Here is a 6000-nt window from a genome sequence, read left to right as displayed (position 1 = left end):
ACAGGAAAGAAAGATCAAAGAGTATTTTATACACATATGAAGAGCATTGCACATGGGCTGTGCCAACAACTGCTTTGCTCTAAACAGAAGATATTCAACAAAACAGTGCACATACTATTGTGTGTGCCTAAAAACATGTCAGGTGAAAGCAAAGGCAGTATTTCTTAATCACTGAAACAAATCCCCAAGTATATAAAAGGAAAAGAGGAAAGGGAAAGAATATGCTAAAAACCTCCTGATTTGTTTTAAGAGTTGATATGCACCAGGCAAGAATGTTCTAACTCCAGGACTATAACTGACAGAGAACTTGGCTTTAAATTTCACATAAATACATTTCTTTGTAATGAGAGGATTAAAACATGCCCTCATAGGAAGCTCTCAATACCAGAGCCCAGACAGAACTGAAATTCTTGTGCAGACTGCGTAACAACAGAATCACAGAATATTCTGAGTTGGAACAGATTGAGAAGGATGGCAGAGCCCAGCTCTTAAGGGAATGGTCTGTACAGGGAYCAAACCCACAGCTTTGCTGTTACRAGCACCATGACCAGCWGAGCTGATCTTGGGGATATGTAGAGATCTGTGTAGACATGAAATGTAACAACATAAATTGCTGTCTCATAGCTCTGTTTGAAAACGAAGATTCAGGGTATTTTTGCTTTGCAAAGGGAAACCCCCAGACTGGTACACTTTCCAAATTCTTTAAATAATCTCCTCAAATTAATTCCAGGGCTGCCTTCCAGCCTACAGGAATTACCCAGCAAACACCAAGCATAGGCAAGGCCTTCCTCCCACAAGAAGGTCTTGGGCAGTAGCTCTGTTCCTCATTGTCCACCTCCACCACACCAGAGCCCAGCAGGCACCTATCCAGACAAGGAGCTACTGAGAGGAGCACTGAACCTGAACACATTTTACAATTTACCCTATCACACCAGCCAAATAGAGCAGCTTAGGGCTGCTCCCCATCCGTTCACATGCAGTCAAACTGACTTTCTAAATAGAATTTTAAGATGCATTTTATTTCTTTAAGGAAAAATTCTCTGCTGCCATCCTCTACACTAAAAAGATTTTGATCCTGTTCATAYCAACCCATCAAGTGCAGACTGGCCACACATAACACAAAGAGTAACCCACAGTCTGGGAGCTCCCTTACCTTCCCTCACCTGGATGCAAACAGGAATAACCCAGTGCAACTAAACCCCTAAATCTAGCATTAGTTTGCTCCCATTTACTTGCACCTACACCTTATAAGCAGAATGTAGCAAGACACCATTCTTGAAAAATCATTCCTGAAACTTATTCACCTTTCTTCTTCCCTTATAYCTTTTCATACTCTTTGCCCAACTGTTCCTTTTTTAAACATTTTTTTTCCCTAAAGAAAGGCGGCATCTAAGATCGGTATGCAATAACGTAGATTTGAATCAGCAGGAAGCATTAGGGAGGCAATATTAAAGACTTAAGAGAGGTTGCCAACTTGCCCTAATACCTCAAAAGCAAACATAAATTAAACAGGTAAAAGAGATTTCCAAATTATTAAATCTATTTTCATTAGAAAACTGACTCTTTGATGTTAGATTATTTCCTGAATCATTCTACCAGTCTTCTGTATTATATATTTGTTTTTATATATTTGTTCTTCCAATCTTTCCTTTGGGCAGACTATTCCATACTTTAATATACTTTATAAGCTCATTCCCTTGTTTCTAGTTATGCCCCTTCTCACTTTGCTCATTTAATTAGTTTCTATCTTTCAAGYATGTGCCTTTCAAATATTTGTAGACTCTTATCACATCTCTCAGCTACATTTCTGGTTATCATATAGCCCAAGCAGGCATGTGTGCCTGTGGGTCCCTTGGTCTGACTCCTTTCTCATTTGTCCCTCCACTCTCTTCAGCTCACTTACATCTGCCTGGAAACAAGAAGGTTGGACCTGTACAACTGGCAAGTTAACTCCCACAGTTGTTCAATAAGGAACTYGTCTTTAATTTTTATAACCCCAAACCATATTAATGTACCTCTTGCTACCATGATACATATATAAGCTGATTTATCTGCCRCACAGCTACTCACCCCAAGGGTTTCTGCTGAAAACGCTACTGCTTTGCCAGTTTCACTCCTTCCCTGGAGCACACACAAACACATTTCTGGTTAAACTTTTTTGACTAAATTCTCCCCAGTGCCTCCCCACAAATGGGAAGTACTTCATTTTGATATTCTCTGATTAGTTCTACTATCTCCAATTCCTCTGTTAGTGTCTTCATCCAATTCAGTTCTAACATTTGGCATCTTACAAGTTGAGAAAGACCCCAGCCGATAATAAAGGCRTAACACACATTTTTCAGTAAGATACAAGAATACAAGGACTCCACACAGTAAACATAGTATTTTTCAGCACTACTATATTTACATTTTTATGACTTACTGTTCAGAATTTCCTACTCTCAGCCTAAACTATCTAATGCAAAAGAAAAAGACCAAACCACGCAGTGTGATTCTCATAAACCAGGAATGACATACAGTTAACCAGCAGTGCTGCTAAAAGGCAGCAGCCTCGTCCCCTCCCTTGCCCACACAGTAACCGGYTGCACRTTGCCTTTGTCGTGCTGCCACTGCYCTGTGGAGAGCCAGGCTTTTTTTTCAAATTAAAATTCACTACATTGTGCACCTGCATAAATACTTGCAATGGCACTCTGCATATACTATGCAAGGGAAGAAGAGCAGGACTGTGTTGGAACTTACACCACTGAAAAATGTCCATGAATCCTGTACTGAATTCCACTTGGAAGCATCATCACAGCATCAGAAAGTAAGCCTGAAATCCTGTAACAGGGGAGTCTGCAAAAACCCAAAGACTTCTCAGGAACAGACAGAAGGAGAATCCTCACAAGCATGTGAACACGGAAGATTGCTGCATAGCTGAGGGGACAAGATGAATTGAGCACAAGGTAGATCTGTTAAGGAGCTGAATTCTTTCAAGGATTAGAAAAAACTCGATGGAGTAAAGGAATACAAGAACACATTGTTTATTGGAACTTTCTCAAAAGATTTGGTCGAGTCTTTCACAAAGGGCTACTCAAGTCACTGTGCAGGCAAGAAGAACAAAGTACTCTCACAAGTGGAAAACTGGCAAAAAGAAATTAAACAAGAATCACTGATCACTTTTGAGCGTGGAAGAAGGATATTTGTGGAGCTCTCAAAGATTAGCATCTATTTTCTTTCAGGTTATTATTAAATAATTGCAAAAGAAAGCAAAACCTGGAATAAAATTTAATCTGAACACAACTTTGAGTTAGGTCAGTTGGATACGCGRAGTAATGTGGATTATTTTAGGGAAATTCTAACAGAGAGCTTCTTGGGCAGTTTGGGGCCATAGCAACAAAGAAAATGAGAAGGAAATAAAAAAAGAGAAAGAAAAGGAGGTCTTTAATTATGAGCTGTAAATTTCCTGTAGTTACTCTGTAAGTATTTATGTTGTGTGTCAGTGAAAGCACTCATTTGATCAGCAAAGTAAAAAAAAGTAAACAAGATGTTCAGAAAAAAAATGATATATATTAGCATTCTCTAACAAACACTTTCTAAATATATACCTTCACCTTTAATGTGTTTAAGTCCAGCTTGACTGAAGTGATATTTAGCAGAAAGAAAAATCCTCAAGAAAATGCAATGAAAATTATCAGGGYAAAGAATACACCTAAAATCGAAGGGAAACAATACTGAAACTATTTCAGTACCCTTGAAATCACAGACAACAGGCTTGGAAGAAAATTCTTTCACATATAATCAGCGATACCTAATGCATTTCCAACACATTTGCCTGTTATCTCTGCTACTATCCTCCAGGACAGAGTACCCAGAAGGTTTCTAGGCAATTCAGTTGACTCCTTAACTGCTTGCACTGTTGGAAAGCTTTTCCTGAATTCTAATTGTACAATTTAAGCCCTTTACTTCTGGGCTGTGTGAATACAGAAAAAAAAAATTTTCTCTTTGTAGCACACTTACAAATTTTAAAATTATTTTAACTTCTCCGGCCTGAATAATCCTGATTGTTCCATTCTCTCCTTGAAGATCATGTTTTCTTTGCTATTGCTTTCTCCTGAGCTACTTCCAGCTGGTCCTCACCTTTCCTCAAATATGGTGTGCAACATCTGCAGCAGTCCATTGTTCCAGAACACAGTGAAGGGAAAGATTACAACAGTCCTACACRATCTGAGTTCAGACTGGAGCAATAGAGGTCGATTTCTTCCTATGATCAATTTTCCATAACACAAAAAATGAAGGTTCTATCAGTTCCTCCAAAACAAGTGATTAGGTACTAACAATAGAACACTGTATTACACATATCACTTGTCTGACTGGGTAGAGCATTGTCTTCTCCTTTTTTATTTCTCGTAAGTGCATTCTATGCCTCAAAGTAAGCCAAAACGGACACTGGGTGTTATAATAAAACAATAATGATATAAAAGAAACAAAGTAATGAAATGACAGACACCAATCTTTCTTTATTGCATTTGTGCATGGACATATGACATCTGAAAGCCATCACACAGTAATTATGACAACACTTGAAAATGTCACCTACTGTTAAAAACTGGAAACTGTATTTTGTGACCAAATTGTTGAGAAAACTTCATATAATTTGTTTCAACTACATTTTCACTGCTATTTACATTACAGCACACATCAAAAGCTTCAGCCAAGGTAAGGATTGTTGCAGCTGATGTATCTACCCAAACACACAACTGCCCTTTTTACAATGGCATGTTATAATAGGACTTGGGGGAATGGCTTTAAACCAAAAGAGGTCCATTTTGGTTAGATGTTAGGAGGAAATTCTTTACTATGAGGGTGGTGAAGCACAGCAACTCGTCCCCCACAAAAGCTGCAGATGCCCCATCCTAGAAGTGTTCAAAGCCAAATTGGATTGGCTTTGAGCAAYCTGAGCTAGTGGAAAGGTGTCCCTGGTCATGGCAGGAGGGCTAGTAAATAGAGGATTTTTAAGGTGTCTTCCAACCAAAACCATTCTAGGATTCTAACTGTATCTGTAAAATCAGATTTCCATATGCCTAACAAAAAACAGATGCTGTACCACACACTTTTCAAAAGAAATGGATATAGCACCCAAGTAGAAGAGAAGTATTATCCTAATTTTACACAATCAGTACTGAGACAGCAATGAAGGGAACTACCAAAGGTCACATGAAAAGCAAAGCAAGAGGGCTAGGTCAAATTTTCTAATCCCAATTACAGCGCATTAACCACAAAACAATCCTCCTGTATTCCCTTCCCTTATCACCAAATAACACACATGTACAATGCCTGTGCCTAACGCTCATTCACAGTAATACCGGTGGTTGAATATGCAACAATTCTACAAAAGAAAGCAGGAAACATTTTGTTTCTTTACCATCCTGGATTTAGGAAGCCAATATCACTACTTTCATTCTTCTTTCTTTTCATAAGTTCACACCCATTCATACCAAAGGCCTACAACAGAAGGTTTAAGCAAACAGCTTATTTCACAGCTGAAGCAAACTAGGAACTCTGTCACTACAGTCCACTTCCAGCAGCTAATTGTTAAACCAGGAGAACTAAAAAGTTGCTTTAGTTACTTCACTCTTAAAACTACAGTATGATGGAGTGAAATGTCTCTTAAGTTAGAGTGCAGACTTTAAGGGAGTAACTCAAAAAAGCGCAAGCCAGTCGTCATAGACATTTTCACCGACACTTGAAAAAAGCATGCAAGAACAGCTACGAGTGGTATCACAAGCAAGTATATGTTTTTATGAAGAAAATTGGAAATGCTGCAGGAAATGATGGAAAAGCAAAAAGCCAAACCAGAAGCTAGGCTAGAAAGGGACATCTCCCCAGAGCCCTAACAAATCCATCACAAGACCCTGAGGACATGTTAAAAAACAAGGGGCTTTTGTAGCATTTTAAACACTCCTTTATGTGACACAGTGCATATATTTACCAAGAAGAGTAATGCAATACATGGAAACT

At 38.7% G+C, this 6000-nt stretch overlaps 1 protein-coding gene across 3 annotated transcripts in view; it reads right to left on the bottom strand.

Annotated features, from left to right (window-relative positions):
- Nucleotides 1–6000, bottom strand: part of NDST2 (N-deacetylase and N-sulfotransferase 2) — a 124865-nt gene that overhangs the window by 97101 nt on the left and 21764 nt on the right. The gene's annotated exons all lie outside the window — the stretch shown is intronic.

This window comes from Malurus melanocephalus, unplaced genomic scaffold, assembly GCF_030028575.1.
Source record: "Malurus melanocephalus ecotype Western Australia unplaced genomic scaffold, MMel_1.1 scaffold_299, whole genome shotgun sequence".
Lineage (NCBI taxonomy): Eukaryota > Metazoa > Chordata > Aves > Passeriformes > Maluridae > Malurus > Malurus melanocephalus.
Note: the sequence above shows the minus strand (reverse complement) of the source record. Positions and strands in the feature narration are given on the sequence as shown.